The sequence below is a fragment of the Micropterus dolomieu genome, linkage group LG05, assembly GCF_021292245.1.
Source record: "Micropterus dolomieu isolate WLL.071019.BEF.003 ecotype Adirondacks linkage group LG05, ASM2129224v1, whole genome shotgun sequence".
In the NCBI taxonomy this organism is placed as follows: domain Eukaryota; kingdom Metazoa; phylum Chordata; class Actinopteri; order Centrarchiformes; family Centrarchidae; genus Micropterus; species Micropterus dolomieu.
This window is the reverse complement of record NC_060154.1, coordinates 31,989,018-32,010,835: the sequence shown is the minus strand read 5'-3', so window position 1 is coordinate 32,010,835 and position 21,818 is coordinate 31,989,018.

Sequence of the window (21,818 nt, the reverse complement as noted above, 5' to 3'; positions counted from 1 at the left end):
ATCATATACCTACACATATCAGCCAATGGGTCTGTTAGGTATGTGGCTTTAGGCTATTTACATTCACAGACTGGCAGAGAGAGGTGTGTCCAATATAGTCTGTAGGTGACAGGATATTTTGGTCTATAAAACAAAATAAATTGCATCTATGGGGCTGTACACTATATTGTATACAGGAGGTATTTAGCCAATATATTTAGTGTGGCATACTTTAAAAACACTTTAAACTGGGCTAATGTGCTATTCATTGCACTTGTCTTACAAATGTAAATGTGAGAATAATACAATAAAAAAAATAGGAAGAGCCAAGAGATATATCATTAAAAATGTTTTAGAACTCATAAAACACCACACTAAAAACATATTAAGAATTCCTCATTCATGCAACAGTACAGTCTGTATCCCAGGGAGTGGCTGTAATGGCTTACTGCTGTTATGAGTCATCTGAGGGAAACCAGAGAAAGAGACAGGGGGAAGAGATGAGTTTGCGGTAGTGTTATCAGAGGATGACAGAAGAAATGGGACAATAAAGTGTCAGCAGTAAACTGTAGAATGCATGACAGTGTTTGGAGCTCTTGTGTCTGCTCTACAGATAACAGCTCAAATCCCAATAGCATTTCTTCCCTCTGTTTCTTAGGCAAGGATGCACATACATGGGCTTAAGGTAAAGGTAAAACTAAATGGTCACATCGACATAAAAAATTAACTCAACTCAAATGTACTAATGTGTCGCTTAAGAATTTTCAGCGCTGTTGTGGAAAAAAAGGAGAGGAAAAAAGTAATTTTTAAAATTAAGTTAAAAAAAATCAACTAGGTTTCTGGGATAGACTATTAGGAACAAGTTATCACACTCCTGTGATTGTGACAGTATTACAGATAGGTAGTGGGTGGCTCAAGAGAGAGGATGGCAGACAGGAGGGAGACAGAAATATTTAGTGTCAGCTGCATTTCAGCAGCTCTCATCAGATGTTTATTATACGTGCAACGTTTTCCTTTCTGTCATACTCAAAGAACCTGCTTGGTGGTTGATATAAATATCACAGCTGGGTCAGAATGACCTGACAGGCTAATGCTAAAACTACTGCTCAGTTAGAAAGGGACCAGGAAATGTTCTTCATGAACCAGGGATAGTCACTCTCAAAGACCAGTGGAGTGACAATAGCTGTACATTTCCATAAACACTAGTTAATATACTGTCTAGTATTTAATCATATTTCAGGTAACAGGGAAACAGGCCTGGATTACTGAAACGCAGAGATTAGCCGAATGTATACTTGCTACTGAAGTGAGGTCAGATTACTGAAAGGAGCAATATGGAATAGTTTGGTTCAGTAGCGCAAATAACACTGCTACATAGTGTGAAATTAAATTTGTGAGAGGTGTCATTATACCTTTTCCTCTCACATTTAACTTCATTTTGATGTTAATTGTGAATTCACATACATGATCAAGTATTATTGTGTATCAGTGGACAAAAGTATGGTTTATATAGACTACTTCATAGACATAGCACAAAGACTGGAGTGGAAACATTATTTTGAAACATTTTCTGAGTTTCAATACTTCAGAGAAACACAGAGCACTTTTCCACTGTGCAGAGGAAGAGGACATAATATACTGCCACTCTTGGTATGAAGGATTATCTCGACAATAAAAATAATAATCTGCAGGATGCGCAACACAAATGCATTGAAATCTATAGACAGACATTGTGTCTGTGTTGCAACAAATTAATCTGCTGATTCGTTCGTCAGTTAATCAAATAATCATTTTGTGCATTATATACCAGAAAATAAGGGAAATGTCCATTACAGTTTCCTAAGTTCATGGTAATGTCTTCAGACTTTGATTTGACCAACAGTACAAAAGCCAGATTGCTGTCACCAACAGACAAGACAATGAAAGTGGAACCAGGGAAAGTTTGGCATGTTTTAGCTTAATAAATTACTGAAAAATATTATTCAACTATTATTTTATTATTTATTAAATTAAACAATCTTTGAAATATTTATATATATATATATATATATGCAGATAAATTTTTCATTATACATTATATTCATCATAATTTTCAGCCTGAGTGACCTTGAACATGTAGGTTTTTTGTCTTGCCTGGTGTTGCAGTTTTGTGTTGTCATTGTATGTTGGGAGACCACAATGAAAATAAGCAATAAAGCATTATTAGGATTTAATCATTTATTAGTGTCACTGTTGCTGCATAGTTATATATCTTTAACAATTAAATAAATTCACTTGCTGTATGTTGTAGTCAGCTGATGGTGGGAGCTGAACCACCTGCTGGAAGCTTCAGCTGAACCGTAAAACCACACACAGTGACACCTTGTTCTGTTTGAACACTTAGTGACACATGTAATTTACAGCTGTGCACAGCACCGAACAACTGAGGCTGTGTTCATTGTGCTTCAGTGGTCATGGAGGCCCCCCCCTGCTGTCCTCGGGCGGTGCTACACAGAGCCAACAGACTGTCAAGCCATCAACTGGATGCCCAATCTCATTTCACATGCAAAGAGAAGGGGTCACAGTCTGTTTAAAAGTGAATGTCCTCCACTTGCCCATAAGTAGGCCTGTGGTGAGAGTAATTAGCTGATTGTTTAATGAACACACTCAAACACAATGACCTTCCAGTGAAGTGTGGACAACAACTGTGCACTGTAACATGTCCGAGCTGAGCAGCTCTGTGGCATCAGAATGCACATGCACTTATCTACTTTACCAGGAGGAATGTGGCCGTGCCAATAGATAACAAGCCTGATGCAGTTCACTGGCTCGAGATCATTTTGTCAACATGGCCCTCGAGCAGTCTTGAGGGTCACAGCTGAAATATTACTCTTCTTCCACACAAACTCTTGACCACTGACTAGTTGTGTCAGGAGCTCTGGGGTTTATTAATTTTCTGCTTTTCTACCAACCCTAGTTGTCACATTTGTCACTTTATGTGGAATTTGTTGAGCTGCATTAACTCTTCATGTGACTTTTCATGTGTTCAAACCGATCTTATTATTAGACTGTCACTGTATGTAATCCAATGTTTTTCAATGTCAATGTTCCTTTTTTATGACAGTGTTCCTTAACGTCCAATGCTTATATTTTTAAACAAATTTATTTCTACACTGCATGCACAATTAGGCAGTGGATTGTGATGGCGCAATGGATAAGATGCACACATTTGGTGTGAGAGACCTGGGTTCAATCCCCCACTGTGACCTATCTACCAATGTGTCCCTGAGCAAGACACTTAACCCCTAGTTGCTCCAGAAGCGTGTGACCTCTGACATGTATAGCAATTGTAAGTTGTATTCTTGGGGACTAATATTATTGTTATACAAACACAATGCTTTCAGTCAAGCCAAAATATAATTGAATCCAAACCTGACTTTTTAACTAAGAAAAAGTGAGTTTGGTCTTGCTGAGAAGAATATGTAAGTGTGCAGAATTATAGGGCAACTAAATTGCCAAAATCATTTCTATCAAATTACTTACTTTTTTACTTTACTTTAAGTGAAATAACACAAAATGACAAAATATTTAGTGACCAATATAGCCACCCCTCTTTCCAATAAGTGCCATGATTCCCCCATCCATGGAGTCTGTCAGTTTCTTGATCTGTTTACTATGATCTTTTGCTGAAGATAGAAACACAGCCTCCCAAATGCTGTTCAAAGAGGTGTATTGTCTTCCCTGACTGTAAATCTCACATTTGAAAACAACCCACAAGTTCTCAACAGGATTCAAGTCAGGTGAGGAAAGGGACCAGGTCATTGTTTGGGCATCTTTGAGGCCCTTGCTGGCTAGCCAAGCAGTGTAGTACTTGGAGGCATATGATGGACCACTGTCCTGCATACAGATCATGGGTTTCTTGAATGCTGAGGGCTTCTTCCTGTACCACTGTTTCTTTGCACAATTTTGACGCTTCAACTTGTGAATCAGTCGTGCTTCAGCCTTCCTTACCATGGCCATGTGTACCATGCACTTGGCACCTTGTACTTCTGGACACACCAGGTAGGTTGCAGTTCTGGAATATGGTGGCATAATGGGTTCCTGGTAGCTTCACATTACAGTTTTCAATTGCTAAGATGCAATGGGCAAAACTAAAGCCACTTTTTCAAAACTCTTCACACAGTCTGCATTATCAACATGCATCTTGGCCAAAAAATAAACTCGTTCAACCAAAACCCTGGCAACAATTCTCACTCAGAAAGCACACAGTCTCACTCATAACACACTGACCTACAAAACACTAACAACAAGAAGAAGCATTATATAAATTTGATGAACTTTTATCTTCAAAATGTGACTGATTTTTTCATATAAATCAGTATTTCATTATAGAATACAGCTGTTTTCAGTCACTTTGGTACATTTCTCAGATCAGAATTGAAATTCTACTTGTTCAACCTCCACATCATCTAGTCACTTGTGCATATCATATGTAAAAGCAATTTCTCAGCATTTTGAGAAATTGCAAATTGCACATGCTTTGACACATTTATGTAAATGATTATGTACATTTGTGTGCTGTTTCCTACATTATCAATGGCTTACTATATGTCATGTTGATCACAATGTATTACAGTATAGTGGTTCTCTGTTGAGTAGCTTTACCCCCCAAAACATCTAGTCATAAGTTCATTGTGTAAGTCACTATATGCAAAATGGTTGAACACCTCATAATCACCTCACATTTACTTTTTTGTAAATGTGTCCTACAGTAAATTGATAAAGACATCTGTTGGGCTGTGAATAAGAAGCTGTGGCCCATTAGACAGCCTGAGGGTGTGTTTCCATGTTTCCATTACTTACTTTGTAATTGTTTCCAATATGCTATGCAGCGCTGTAAAATAGTCTCGTTTTTTATTTTTTGCATGACAATGACATGCTCCGTCAACAAATTACAGTGCATACAGTAAAAGCGTAACTGTGAATCTTGTCCAATCTCTTGCAACGTTTACTTTAACTCTGTACTGTTGAAATTGACCTATGCCATACAGAGAAAGTGCAGCTTTGTACATTTTCAATCACTGTCATCCAAACCTTAGCCATATTTACAAATACAAATAGTTTTGCAGATGTTAAGGATAATTCTAATGTACCAAAACAACTGAGAAAAAATGTATGAATAACATAATTTCACTTTGACTGTACTATAGTATATGTAATAAGAATTAATCAGAAATGCAGATCAATCACCTTTATTGATCTGATATATATATCAATAAAGATGAGTGAAGGAAATATATATATATATATATATATATATATAAATATCACTGCTTTCAGTAATTTACTTGTGAAAATGACCTTGATTTAAGGTGTCATTCACTTTTGCCGCATCCTCCTTCACCACACATACAGTGGGGAGAACAAGTATTTGATACACTGCTGATTTTGCACGTTTTCCTACTTACAAAGCATGTAGAGGTCTGTAATTTTTATGATAGCTAGTGTTCAGCTCTTCAGCAAAAGATGATGGATCTGTTATTGTCGTTAGTTTGGGTGTGGGATCACATCCAGTGAGTGTTCTTACTTTTTGAAAAGCTTGTTTAGTGTTCATGGTACTGAATTCCTGCTCAAGTCTCTCTTGTATTTGTGTTTTGCTTTAATTATGTCATTTTTTATTTTAGTTTTCAGTGAGACCCAATCCTGTTGTTGAAAGGTTGTCCGTTCAGTTATCCAGGGATTGGAGTTTTTTTCTTTCACCTTTCCCCCTTCATGTCTCACTACATACACCCTTAGGACTCTGAGGGGTAGGCAGGCTGCAGGGCGTTTGGTCAGTGGGGCTGCTTTATTACGGCCTCGCCCTTCTTCCTCCCCCATTGGCAGCCCCTCAATTTTAATAACACATTAGACACATAGTGCTTGGGGGGTCGGGGGTTGGAGGAGGTCTGGGGTCTCGGGCCTCAGACTTTTGCTCATGTCTGGGGCGGGTAGCGTGTCCCTGGGCCTTCTTCGGCAGGGGTGGGGATCCCAATGCTCTCTCACAATGCGGGTGTGCGGTAGTCCTGGGGCAGATGGCCAGTGTTGTCGAGGTGGGTTTTGGCCCTCTTCCTTATCACTCCCTTGCTGTTCTCCCTCGGGGTGGGGCGCGGCTGTCCCCAGGACATGTGGTCTGGGGTCCTTTACGTTTGTGGGGTCGCGGGGTGCTCTGGCTACTGGGTCGATCCGGTCGTGGTTCGGAGGGCTGCGATGGGATTGAAGGGCAATTGTCATTTTGTTATTCTGTACAGGGTCTCTGGATGGCTGCTGGGCATTTAGTTTGTGCATTGGAAAGGAATTTGTCCTTGGCAGGTGTGTAGGTTTGCGGTGGCATGCAGCTGAGGTAGTTGATTTTGCTTTGTTGCTAGTTTGTTTGGTGTTGCATGGCAGCCGGAGGGAGTGCTGGGCATGGGGGATGTTGGCTGTCATTGGTGGCCATCACTTTTCCTGCGGTTGGGGGAAAGGCAGACTTTTATTTGCAGGCGTGTGGTGACCTGCACAGCACGTTTGCTGCCGGGCTGGGACTTGCTGCTAGTGTTTTTCTCCTCTGGCTTTCGCCGTTATGCTCTGCTGCGTGCTCTTTCTCGTTTGCTCAGCCTCACGCACGGGATAAACAGGGGGCTGCCAGGTGGTGGGTGTTGTGGTGCTCATGCAGTGTGCGTGTGAGAGTTAAATATCATGTCCTGATCAAAGATAACTCCAAGATTCCTCACAGTGGTGCTGGAGGCCAGGGTGATGCCATCCAGAGTAACAATATCTTTAGATAATGCGGTGTCATGGAGGTGCTAGGGCCCCAGAACAATAACTTCAGTTTTATCTGAGTTTAACATTAGAAAATTACAGGTCATCCAGGTTTTAACATCCTGAAGGCTCATTTGAAGTTTAGCTAACTGATTAGTTTCATCTGGCTTGATTGATAGATATAATTGAATATCATCCGCATAAAAATGAAAGTTTATGGAGTGTATTCTGATAATATTGCCTAGCGGAAGCATATATAAAGTGAACAGGATTGGTCTGAGCACAGATCCTTGTGGAACTCCATGACTTTGGCGTGCATGGAGGATTCATCATTAACATGTACAAATTGAGATCGATCTGATAAATAAGACTTAAACCAGCTTAGAGCAGTTCCTTTAATCTTTAATGTCAATTAAGTATTCCAGTCTCTGTAATAGAATATGATGGTCAATGGTATCAAATGCAGTGCTAAGATCTAATAAAACCAGTACAGAGACAAGTCCTTTGTCTGATGCAATTAGGAGGTCTTTAGTAATTTTCAGCAGTGCTGTCTCTGTGCTATGATGAACTGAAAATCCTCATATAAACTATTGCTATGTATAAAGTCACTCAGTTTGGCAACTGCTTTCTCAAAGATCTACGAGAGAAATGGAAGGTTAGATATAGGTCTATAGTTTGCTAAAACATCTGGATCAAGGTAGGGCTTTTTCAGAAGAGGTTTAATTACAACTTGGTTCCTGGCACCTATTTCCAGGAAGAACGGTAAAATCAGTAATATCTCCGCAACCATTAGGCCTAGATGCATAATTCTGGTCTCCTTCGAAAGGTCAGAAGCTAAGGAATATAAATCCATTACATTAATACATACATACATACATACATATTTATTTTACCATTACAGTCTACATGGAGATGCAATACAGAAAAAAATATATTTTCATCTTCGCCTGGTAAAAAAAGCTATATATTAATGCAATAAACAATCAAAACCATAATAAGGTAGATTATAATGCACCTGAATATCTTCTAATACACCTGTAATACAATTGTAACTGGAAATTTGATGAAAAGAAACTGATATTCAACAATTATTACACAATCTTTCAAAAATATACCAGGCGAATTTCCATGTTTTGGCCATATTTACTGTTTATATGTTCACTTTTATTGGGAGTTATCTTCAAAACATTATTTCTCTCCATACAACCACGTTCCAAATAACATAAAGCTTCCAAAACATTGAAATATTGATAAAAACAGTCAATATATATGACCAAAAGCACTCCCACGCTTTACAGCGACAGCTTGAGAACAGAACATCCTACAGGGCTGCAAGTGGGCTCTCTTCGTATTGAAGAGACGAATCGATTGATATCTTACATGTCTGTGTAGCAGAGGCCAATAAAGTCTGCCTCCGCCAAAGCAAAGTCTTCTTCTCTACTTCAATCTGACAACAAAAACGAAACTTACCAGCGAAGCCGACCTCACCAAGATGACGGCCCGCTGGACAGTCTCTGTTGACATAAAGGGCCGCTGTTTTTGGACGGAAAACAGCTAAAACAGTGAACATCGATTACCTTCCCTGTATCGGGTCAGTCCGTTACCATGTTAAGCAGCCTAGTCTGGATGTGACAGGTTGATGGTTTAGATGAAGAAATTATTGAGGTTAGTTGGTAAAGATTGAGGGAAGCAAAGCAGTCAAAACATATATCTGGTTTTACAGCCGTTTCTAAGGTTCTTGAGTTTAGAGATAAGTCTGTGCCAGTTGAGGGCAGGTCTTGGTGAATTTTGCTTCTAATAGTTAGAATTTTATCATTAAAGAAGCTCTTGAAGTCGTAACTACTGAGAGCCATGGGAATACTTTGCTCAGAGAGAGAGCTGTGACTCTATTTTCCTCTATTAATAACGAGTAGTACGCTGCTCTGGCATTACGGAGGGCCTTCCTATAAGTTTTAAGACTATCTTGCCAAATTAAACAAGAATTTTCCAATTTGGTGGAACGCCAGTTCCTCTCAAGATATTTGCATTAATTTGCGAGTTTCAGTGTTATACCATGGAGCTAACCGTCTTTGTTTTATGAACTTCTTCGGCAACAGAGCCGAGGGTCATTCGCGGCAAGCCTGCAGCACTATTGACAAGATGATCGACTTTGAGAGAAGCCAATTGAATCTAAAAGAGAGCTATCATTCTCAACGTCCATATGAATATTAAAATCCCCAACAATAATAACTTTATCCATTTTAAGGACCAAAGCTGACAAAAACTCTGCAAACTCAGATTATAAGAGTATAGACCAGGTGTTCGGTACACTATACCAAATAGAATTTGTTGCAGTGACTTCCAACTTGAGTGTGAAAGACTAAGAAAAAGGCTTTCAGATGGGTTATAATTTAGTTTAGGTTTAGAGTTGATTAGTAGGTTAGAGTCGAAGATAGCTGCAACTCCACCTCCTCGGCCTGTGCCTCGAGGAATGTGAGTATTAATATGACTGGGAGGGGTGGATTCATTTAGGCTAACATATTCTCTATCACCCAGCCAGGTTTCAGTAAGACAAAATAAATCAATTTTATGATCTGATATTAATTAATTTACTAGTACACCTTTAGATGTTTATGATGTTTTTATGCACAGCTCCTCTTCTGTTTACCTTTGATTTGAATAATTTCAGTGGTCAGGGGGCAGACACTCACTATGGGGTTTTGACTAGGTAACTCCTGAAATGGAGGAGCAGAGAAGTGTGTGACTGCGACTCTGCCTCCTGGTCTCAACTCTGGGTTGTCATGGATTTGTTCCACTAATAAACTTGGCCAGATTTCTAAAAATGAGAGCTGCTCCTTCCCAAGTGGGATGAATGCCGTCTCTCTGAATCAGACCAGGTCTTCCCCAGAAAGTCTGCCAATGATCTATAAAGCCCACATCGTTTGCTGGACACCACCTCAACAACCAGCAGTGGAATTACGACATGCGGCTATACATGTCATCAGTGGTCTGATCTGGCAGGGGTCCAGAGAAAACTACGGTGTCGCGTAAACACAGACTCAACATTAATCTTAGTGACCTCTGATTGGCGTAACCAGGAGTCATTACCGCCGATGTGAATAATAATCTTACTGTATTTAAGTTTATCCTTAGCTAGCAGTTTCAAATAAGACTCAATGTCGCCCGCTCTGGCCCCAGGGATGCACTTAACTATGGCCGCTGGCTTCGCTAACTTCACGTTTCTCAAAATGGAGCTGCCAATGATCAGAGTTGGTTTCTCAGTGGGTGTGTCGCTGAGTGGGGAAAATCGGTTAGAAACGGGAACAGGCTGGTGGTTCCCCCGTGGGGTTTGAACGCTTACAACTATTCCTCCTTTGAACAGACATCCAGGCACCCCTTCCTGGCTGCTCAGGAGATTCCGGGGGAAGGCTACCACAGGCTAACTCAGGCCGTTCCGCACAGACTACCAGGGACTGGCTAGCTACAGTAGCTAAAGACTGATCTACCAAGGTGCGGAGCCAGACTTCTAAATCACTGAGCCTCGCCTCCATGTCTACAAATAAACTACACTTGATTCACACACCATTACCGCTAAAGGAGGCAGAGGAGTAACACAACATCTGACAAACCGAGCAGGAGAAAGTAGGAGAGAGAGAGGGAGAAGGAGAAGCCATCGCTAGCTGCTAAATTAAAGTCGCTAACAGCTAAGCTAAAGTACGGTAGAGTTAACTACCAAAACTTCTGAAAACAACTATGAGATTTAACGATAGTCGCCAAAAGGTGGAAAGAACTATGATTGTTTAGGCAGAACTACTGTAAGAATAAGTGTTTAGCGGACAGTTAGTCGCTGTAATGGCAAATCTAACAAATTGAACTGGTATTTAGTGAGAGCAGCAAAACACGCTACCAACACACAATCACCGGAAACGACTCAATAAGCTTACCACAGCACGTTCCTACTGGCTACTGGGGTTCTTGCCTGCCTGTTAGTGGGGTCGGTGCGTCGCGGTTGTGGCGTCCCACTCTCACTAACAACTACATTCTGTAACAAGCTTATGCACACACACACAAACACATACAGACACATTCACCCACATGCACACAGACACACACACAGTCTCACATACGCATACAGACACATAGACTTAACACAAACAAATCCCCTCCCCGTTCTCTTGTAGGTTTCGTTGCTTTCTTCAATTGGTGTTTCCCTCTGCTATTTCCTGTTGTCCCCACCCCCCATCCTCTTGCAGGTGTTATCCTTTCTCTGTGTTGTCTGTGCGGTGTTTGTGCCCCCCCATCCCCAAGTCAATTGAAAAATCAATACATATTTAAATAAATAATAAAACAGACAAAGGAGTATATTAATACTCTCTTGTTAAAGTAAAATATGTCTGCACAACATGGTATCCAGCTCTTCATACTCTACATCTGGGCAGCACAGGTTTAAAATAAATAAATAAATAAATAAAGGCTTGCAGTATGAACGTAGCTTAAGAGTACCTTCCTGAACACAGCCTTACTTATCTCAAAACTTGAACAGTCTTTTCAGTTACTTTCCCAAAGACAACTCTGCATTTCTTCTTGTCTCCTTGGAATCTCACATCCTCAGCACGAGCGTAAACTGTCATCCCAGTAAAAACACTTTCATTTTACACAGATGCGTTTTTGCCTCAATTTGCAAAGCCTAGAGTGATTTTGAAAAACAAATCCACTCCACTTCCATTGACTCTGTATGCAATTGCACCACCTCTATACATCGATTTGCTTTTAGTCTGACTACACATTAAGTTTTGTCACCCTAACACCCAGGCTATTTCAGCATTAATGCTGCCTTCATGTCATATTGGAATTACTGTAATTTTCAGTTTCCAATTTATAAATAACATTCACATTAACATCAAAGTTGTTTTTTGACTCTTGAGCTCTTATATACCTGATTAGGACTAGACAATATGGTCATGTCAACAAGCAATTAAACACCAACTGTATGGATATAGTTATAATATGATGTAAACAATCATACAACCGTCTTTAGTTGTTTGATGATGTAAACTTTTAAGTCAAAAACAAAGACTGTTACCACTCTACCATCCATTCTGTATGATGTTGACCCCATAAACACTGCACACACAGTGTCCTCCTTCTGAAATCTTTCACATTTGATCATTCCTGTTTTAAAGTTGTAGTGTCTCTGTGCAGTCCCTTCGTGTGGGAGTACATAAAGCCTATCTGCTGTTCAGGGATCAAAAGCTGTCCGATTCTTAAAAGAAACTGAGACTCAAAGAGAAACCTTGTGATACAAGTCATTCCTCTGAATCATAAATCTTTAAGAATTTAAACTGTTAAAACGAGTCGCATTTCTTTCAATCAGGAAGATTATATTCATGCTTTTTCTAGTTACTCTCACTCTCTCTGTCTGTCTGTTCATTCTTTCTGCTCATTAGTTGGTCCCTCCAGTGAGCCCATCAAAAGTCCCTCTTCACATTTCATACATTCAGATCTTCAACCTTAAAATATGACGTCACGATGGGGTCTAATTGCCAAAAACACTTCACTTTCTTCAACCTTCCTTTTGTGCACATGTCAATAAATAAATTTTATTATCCTTTATCTGTCCTGATTGAAGTATCATTATGTCATCAACCACACAGATTCTTGCTTAGAGAAACTGTGGATTGCTGTCACTGATCAGCAGTGTTGGGCAAGTTACTCAGAAATTGTAATATATTGCTAGTTACTTATTACTCCTTAAAAAAGTAATATTACTTTACTTATTACTGGGTGATGGGGAGGGGGAGGGTTCTAACGTTGGACAGGTTTGTGCAGCGGTGTTCACGAGAGAGAGGGAGAGAGAGAGAGAACGAAGGAGCGAACCAGGAGGTGCTGCAGGAATATATGCTCCTCAATACAGCTTCTTAATCAAAAATGATTTTAAATATGCCTAGTAAAATTTGGAAAATCAATATGAGGCGTTGATAATTATCCAAATTATAGGCTAATTATGGGAAACACTGCTTTCCCTACCACCCCCCTTCACCCCCAAACAAAGCGTCTCTCCCGACTTTTTAACTAACATCATATTCATAACAGCAGCAAGGAGTGTGGTTTTTACAAAGCATATAGCCTAGGCCTGTTTCTTAACACCACCAGCTGAAATAAAAAAAATAAAGCAACTAAATCCCGACTTTTAAACAGCAGTTTTAGTGCACATGTAGCCTATTTATAAGATCAGTATTCAGTAGTTACAAAACGTTATGTTAACACCACTCTCTCCCGACGAGTCCAAGCATCAGTGACAGCAGCTGCTGGAGTTTCTTTTTGTAAGTTTCACGTCGCTGTGCTGCTTCAGCAGATGCTTCAATAAATCAGATGTAGAAATGTTCGCGGTTGAAAGCTTTTTGCTGGTCGCACAGAGTTTACAATAGACGACAGTGTTCTCTGCATCTTAGACTGACACAATAATAGCAGTAGCTACTTACAGCTGTGGAAAGAACGCCTCTCTGTGTGCTGCTGAGCTGCCGCACAGTCATGGATTTACATCAAAGTAACGAGTAACGCAGCGTTACTTGCCTTAGTAACTAGTATTAATATTACCGTTTTAGAAAAGTAATTAGTTACACTACTTAGTTACTGGGAAAAGTAATATTATTACAATGCTTTACTGCCCAACACTGCTGATCAGCAGGCAACATCTCATTGCACAATAAGTAGAATACATATTGTACTTATTGTGCAATGAGATGTTGCCTGCTACATCATAGTTTGGTAAGAAGGGGGCTTATAATGCAGAGCCCCACTTGTGGCCTGTGGAGGCTGCAAAGTTAATGACACCATACTACAAAAGTGTTGAGTAAAAATTTGAAGTTTGAATTTTGACAATGATGTCTTAATTCCATTTAGCTGCTTCAGTTTCAGAAACCTGGTAGTGCGAATGCTGGCTTACTGTCACACTGTCAAGGCTTACTGGGTCACTATAATTGAATGTACAGTAAGTCCTATAAGTTGAACAACAAAATGCATCCTTGAACTGCGATTGAGAATGACATCCTGTTACAAATTGGCGGTCAAAGATAGGTATTGTGGGTGTTAAAAGTGGCTAAGAAGACGAACGGAGTCATCAATGGGCAGAAATATGTGTTACTAGGAACTCAACTTGAAAAATTAATAAAATAAAAATTAATTTCAATAACATAATTTTAGTGTGTATGGAAGCATATATGGGACTATATTAAAATGACCATGTAACCTTGGAAATGAAAATGTAAGTCAACAATAGCATTATCATTTTCCACATATGAATGTGTTATTTCAGTAAAGATTTACAAAAAAATGCTATAATCCAATTTGCATTTTCATTTCCACATAGCAAGAGAAGCCATTTTGATGTTGATTTACGGTTTATTTCCACTCCACTTGTTGCAATGGCAGCGTGTGTAAACGCAGCGACCAGAAGTTCCCTTCCTTTTCGCTACATTTTGTTTTTTTATCTGTTTTTTTATCCTCCTTTTTTTTGGACATAAATGATATGATCACCTATGACTGACTCCAGCAGACCTGAAAATGATAAGTGGCCACAGCATCTCCCATCAAGACAAGCAGACCAGCCTGAGGACACGTCAGACAAGGAAGAGAGGAAAGCGAGTGGAGAGAAGAGTGAAACTTAATCAGTTTGGACCAAGGGCTTTCCCACCCTCCAGCCTACTCCTGGCGAATAAAATTGAGGACGTAAGACTAGGTTCACTCAGCAACAGGAAATCAGGGACTGCTGTGCCACCATCTTTTCTGCATAGCAGCGTACCAGAGGAAGCTGTCACAGTTGACTGGAGGAGTTTATTCTGCGCAGACAGGACTCTGGAGTCCGGTGAGACGAGGGAAGGAGGAATTTATATCTACATAAACGATGCCTGGTGCTCAAACGCAGCCAAAGTAGATGGACAATGTTTATCAGATGTGGAATTTTTAATGTTGAAGTGTCAGCCATATTATCTGCCCAGAGAATTCTCCAGTGTTTTTGTTGTTGCTGTTTACATTACTCCAGATGCAAATTCAAAAAATGCACTACAGGAACTGTATGAGGTCATCAGCAGTCACATGCCAAAAAAACCTGATGTATTTTAATCAAACAGACCTCAGAACTGTTTTACCTAAATTCAGTACTGACAACACTACAGATGTTGCAGGCGATTAAAGCTAGTTGATGTCATTACTGACATTTTAAATATATCACTGTTACACAAGAGTGTTCTCACCTCCTTCAGGACAGCCAGTCGTCCCTGTATTTAAAAAGTCTGTAGTCTAGTGGTTTGGACAAATGCTCACTCTGCTCCATTAAATGGATTGCAATTGGAACCTCGTTGACTGTGACTGGATCCATGTACCCATCAGCCACGTCAGAAAGTTTGGCTTTGTTCTAGAGACATTCCCTATGTATATACGCCGTCTCATCATAGGAAAATTATAGCAACTCTTGCAACTATTGTTTATGATTTCTAATAGCAATGAGGTCGCAGTGACCCGGAACTGCTGAATGAGGTCAAATAACATGATTAGCTTGATGAGATAGCTGGGAGGAATCATTCCATACTCAAGTGAGATACCTAGGGCTCTAGGCATGTGTCTGGATTACCTTTTTCTAAAATACAGCTGTTGTTAAAATACCAGCTAGGTCTCAATGAAGACCTATACCACTGCGCTGGGGGAAAACAATGGTGGATAAACTATTGTTGTAAGATAAATGTACATGCCAGTCTGGCATAAAGTACTTTAATCGCTTAATCAACATATTCGAAAGTATGATAAATGTTATTCAGCACTTCGTAGGTCTGAATTATTAGGGATCCAAGCAGCGAAGCTGCACCAAGAAACTGACGAAGGTAAACATTGCAACGATTTCATACTGAAATGACAGCTGACAGCAGCAGACAGGAGAAGAGATTTAAAGTTTGACTGCAGCAATATGATTGGTTGATGGAGATTGTGGCAAAATCTGGTTGGTTTAACTAAGAGTAAATGTTCATAGTCACATTAATAAGAAGTGGGGAGAGAGAGTCAGAGATGGAATGAGGCATAAAGATCTTCCTACACTGCGGAAGAAATCATAAAATCGTCAGGCCATCTGCCACTTTGGCGGACAGGAAAAAATGCACAATATCAAAACACATGTAGTAAGGTTGTGGTGTGGTACTGCAGTATCTCCCAATACCTTGTGTTCTTTTTGTTTTCCCCTTCCCTGTGTTTTCTGTCTGTTCTCATCTACACACCTTATCCCCATTCCACTAATCAAGTCCTGCAGTGTATCAACCCAGTCCTCCTCACCATTCTTCGCCAGATCGTGCACCTTGGACTAACTCTGTTTTCCTGTGTTCAGGATCACTTCCGGTCTGGAGATACCTTGCAACGCCACGCTCTGCTTTTCCCCCACCTGGACAAACCCCTCTCCGTGCTTGCCACTCTGCTCATCTGAAGACACATTACCCAGCCTTCTGTAGTATATTCCAATAAAACCCTTTGTTTCTCTCCAGAGCTGTGCTGAGTCTGCATATAAATCCCAGTTTCCGACATTATGACAAGGTTATCATATTGTGGCGATCGGCCACACAACACACACCAGTCAGCTCAGGGACTATCCATGTCAGCATTTGAAACCAAACTCACCAGTGGAAGACGCCCAGTCCGTCCTGAGAGACAGCCTGTTAGCTTGCTAGCAACACCAAACACTGAATGACAACATTATTAACATGACATTATGCCTAAATGTTGTTCCTTCATTTAGAGTATGCATTTCAAAAGTGGCAGATAGAATTTCTGAGTGGCAGACCAAAAAAATACTTCAGATATTATCAGATTTGTGGAGAGTCAAAGACAAGCTGTTTCTGTTCTGCTTGTGAAATCAAAATTTTATTCTTCCCTTTCTAAACTCAGTGTGTGACAGAGTTTGTGTTGTGTTGGCAGAATGTTAATCTTCCTGGATTGTGTAGTGCTGAGCCTCCAGAGGCTTATTTACTGCTTCACTTTACAGTGTAACCTGCTTCTGTCAGGATATTTATATTTCAGTTTGGCTTTATTAAAATAATGGAAGTTAACCTTCTCTAACCAGTGTTTTCAGTGGATGTGAGGGATGGGTAGAGGTTGAGTGCAGATTTAGAAAACTTAACATAGATTTTTTGCAGTATGTTTTTAAAGCATGCACTTTTACAGTTAGTTCCTTCAGCAAGTCTCTACATTATTTCACATGATATGAATTGAAATAATAAATTCACTGTATTGCTGCTTATACAAAACCATGCACCTTTATGAGTGGCCACATAATGCCTCTCATTAGAATATGAAGCAAGCAATAGAGATAGTATAACATAATACAACCATCAAATTGGAAAAGCTGTAAATAAATGTAGAATTATTTCATATATGTTTTTGTCAGATACATTTTCCACTTGTTAAAGTTGCACCGAACATTATCATCGAGGTGTTAAGTACTAAATTGGTGGTGTCTGGCTTTTTAAAACAGGTGGCGGACCACTCTGAATCTCCACTTGCTTCAATGTTTAATTTTTTTCAGCTCAGTGAACTCTTACATACAGTAGTATTTCAAATGTTGTGTTTGTATAGATATCCTGTTCTAGTTGCAGCCCTTTTATTTTCACTCACCCCTTCATGATATGCACCTGTGATTGATTGATGTTGGCTGGATGTTTGACCAAGATTTACTTCTGTGTGGAAGATTATTGTAAAGCAAGCCTGATGAAGTCTGTGGCGAAAGACGTTCACACACATGCAGTTTTTTTTTTTGCCTTGCGCAGGGAATTCATGGGGTTCTTTCACAGCCACCGAATGCCAGTGTAAATGACACAACAGCAGCTTAACCACCATTATCAGCTGTTGTCAGGGGTGCAACCGTGTTAGCATTTGCATACATTAGACTAAGTCAGCAGGGCTGTTTGCTCAGAGATAATGAAGCCAGCAGTGACTCTGGACACCTGTAAAGGCAAGTGGCAACCTAAAACAGCTCACCTATCTGACAGTTCCGCACCACATTTCGAATGGAAATCTGCCTCTGATGACAGTTTCAGCTGAAGGCCAAATATTGAAAGACATTTGAGTTGAGTTAGCTTGAGTTACAAGCAATATTACCTTTTAATGCAAAATCCCTGCATGTGCGCTGCATGTGTGCATACCACCAAACTCAGATCCCGAACTGTGTTGTGGACAACGGGTCCTCTAAATTAAACAACAAATTACATTTTCCATGCCCTCGTTCCCCTGGACAACATCATTTGTCAGTGCTTTCCAAAAGTGATCCTTGTTGAGAAGTAAGGTAACACTTGTTGGTATCTTCACCTGAGGTCAATAGGTTACGTTTGTTGAGTTTCCTAGGAAGTGATAAACCCAAGAACACACTAAGACAGATGCTGGTCCACCCCAAAGACCGCACACCCAAACACAAGAAAAGCAATCTAGTGTATGCGGTCCAATGCAGTGAGGAATGCACAGACCTGTATATTGGGGAGACTAAACAACCAGTACACAAACGCATTACTCAACACAGAAGGGCCAACTCCTCAGGTCAAGACTCTGCAGTCTACTTACATCTGAAGGACAGAGGACACTCGTTTGAGGACCACCAGGTGCACATTTTAGACAGAGAAGATGGATGGTTTGAAAGAGGTGTCAAGGAAGCCATCTACACCAGGGTTGAGAAGCCGTCATTGAACAGAGGAGGGGGTCTACGCCACCACTTATCCCCCACTTACAATGCTGTCCTTTCATCACTTCCCAGGAAACTCAACAAACGTAACCTATTGGCCTCAGGTGAAGATACCAACGATGGTCGTTCAGTCTTGGCCACAGGTAGTCTTAACGACTGTAACAACTGTCGTCACAGCAACAAGGAACACTAACGAACCAGCGGTATTGATGACCCGGGATAACGACCCCACTGAGCTTAAATAGCTGAGTTTCCCTGCCAGTCAGTCAGAACTGAAGAAGTCCTTTGGATGAGGGACGAAACGTCTTCCAGTATCTTCAACCAAGTCCAGTTGCCCTTGATTTTAACCTTCGTTGGATATAATTCTCATAGTTTTAATGCATTAGAACCATTTTGTAATGTGTTATTTTTATAATGCCTTAAAATCACTGTTATAATGCGTTATAATGTTAAGTTACTCTAAGTGGTCAGTGGATGCTTTAAGTAAATTAATGAAATTCCTGAGGTAAAGGCAGATGGTAATAAATTACTATCAAGCTGAGGCAACCACACAATAGACTCAACCTACTAAACCTCCCTATAAGGTATTCCGTTTTCACTGATCTGAGCTGCTTGTGGTAAGGCTGTCATGGGGTTTCATGTTCTTTTTGCTTCCAGAAATCCACCTCTGTTGGTGAGTTGCACTCACAGGTGATGCTTCCTGATGATCTTCCCTGGTATTTGTGAGGTCACCTGGATTCTAATAGTGCTTTCACATCTGGCAATTCACTTTTGGGAATGGCCTCATCAAATGTATCTCATCTTCTAAAATCCAAATGGTTTTAAGCAGTCCCTACTAGGGCTGAACGATTAATTGCATTTGCAATATTATCGCGATGTAATAAAACAAGATTTTCTAATCGCAAAGGCTGCGATTACACTCTGGTCACATGACATCCAAGCGGAAAGCAGTCTGCAGACGAAGTTGATGCTTGGTCTGCAGGTTACGCTGTACCTTGCCACCTTGTTGTAAAATGGCCTTAATTTGACAGAAGCTGACACTACATAAACTTTAGTATCACACAGGGAATGAAAGCAGCAGCCAACTGTGGGTAACTTGGTGGTGGTGCTGGTGGGTGAAATCGTCGGGCTTTGGCAGACAGGAAAAATGCACAACAGAAAGACACCTTTAGTGAGGTAAGCGTAATGTGGCGATCGCCGCCTGTGTCACACAAACAGCCACCAGTCAGCTCAGGAAATATCTGTGAAACGGCTTTTCAAACCAAACGCACAAATCCGAAAGAGGCCCAGTCTGTCCCAAGTTACAGCCTGGTTACAGCCAGTGCGCCGCTTGCCAGCATCGGAGGCTGCGGGGGAGGGGAACTCCGGTGTTGTCTGAGAATTACTAAGCTTGTCTAATAAACACAAGAGGCGACACTTGGTTTTATTTTCGTTGGCCAACTTTTGAATTGAACCTCAAACTGAGTATTTTTTGTTTGCTTACTGGGATACAGAAAGATGGAGTAGGAGATTTGAACTGAGATAAGGACGCATTAATTAGTGGTTGAACTGTGGGTTTTGTATTGAGCGCATACTGTATAACACACTGTGGTGAGTTAGTTTTTCTTGTGGTCTGTAGGTAGGCCGACCTGATGATATCATATTATTTAATGCCCTGACTTGACTCTAATTATCTTTCTCATATTATTATAGTAATTTGATATAGCTTCTCCACCATTGCTCATAATAATAATTCTACCTAATTCATCATAACACAAGAAAGAACAGTGTAGTTCCATCTATCTAATATTGTGTATACACTGATTTACTGCTTGTCCATTTTGAATAATACAGAAGGTAAAGAGCTTAAAAATTAATCGCATATTAAATCGCAGTCGAAATATAGGAAAAAAAAATCGCAATTAGATTATTTTCCAAAATTGTTCAGCCCTAGTCCCTACTTACTGAGTAGGTATAGTAGCTGTAAGTGTATCCAGGTTCTCATGGTCAGTGCATGCTTATGTACTGCCATCCTTGGCCTTTTTAACACTTTCGCTGAACTGCACTGTAAATGGTGTGACATAACAAAATCAAGGAAAAGTGTTTAATAATATACAAACAAACATGAAAGAGATTCATCTCAATTGTAAGACACTTTCATATACTATTATTTATTGGATATGAAATTTTGAATAACACTATTTTTCTCCATGAATTGGACTTGGACTTGCACCATTTGAATAAAAGTAAGTTAGTCTTTGTCCTTTCAAAGTGAGTGATGATTATATCTCCCCTAATGAAATACTGAACTGTTTTTATTAAAGATATTTTGAGATAAATAAACACACATTTTTGGTTCTTTTATGTGTGTCACACTATAGAACATTACGACACACCAAAGGACAATAATGGTAGTTATTGCATTAAAGAGGAAGTAAATGGTATTAAATTAAAGCATTTTTACTTAACTTTCAATATGTAATGTCGATACAAACAATATCAATATCAACCGTGTTTTAAAAAACAAAACAAACAATTTTTCATCGACATAATTAAAGTTGACTCCTCAATAGAGCAGACCTTGTGTAATTATTTTGGTGTTAGAGAAGAAAGAAAATGTAATTTTGATTAAAAGAAACAATCTCAATGTCCACCATGTTATATATAAATATATATAATAATTTTTTTAATTTCATTTCAATTTACTTTCTTGGTTGTTCTCTAAGGACCTACCCCTTTCTGTGTTGATCCCTGTTAATTTTCTCTCTATACTGAAGTGTCCTCACTCTCCCAACCATTTCTCTCCCTCATTTCTTCCTATCTAAAAAAGAAAAAATTTACTTTCACATTTCACATTACTTATTTTCATGACACTTTATACCAGTAAAACTTTTCTGCAGAAACAGCTGAAAATATTTTTTACTGTAATTTTTTTGCATTTAAAGGAGTTAAACAAATCTTAATTAATAATTTTAAAGTGCGTTTTAAAGAGACTCTTGTGTGACAGTCACAGGTGTCGCACCAGAGGACATTTCTGTCACACCAAAGGATGTTTCAGCCTTTTTGTGCCAGTTAATGACCATGCTATACCTAGCTAACCTGTCATTAGCAGTTAGCAGCACACATTAGCTAAATTTTCTATAATTATGTACTTTAACATACAGTTTTTAATTAAAAAATATAATTTAGGGCTGCCACACCAAAGGACAAAAAAACGTAACACTTTTATAGTGGTGAAGAATTCTGAGACAAAAACTTACCATGTGCACATCATGGGCTTCAAAGGGGGCTTCAGTACCATTAACTTTAAATAAGGTTGTCTGTTGAATTGCCCAATTAAAATTAAGATATGGTGTGACACCAGAGCACTTGGTTCTCAGTGACTCGGCCGGGGACCGCCGACCTTCCGATTAACAGG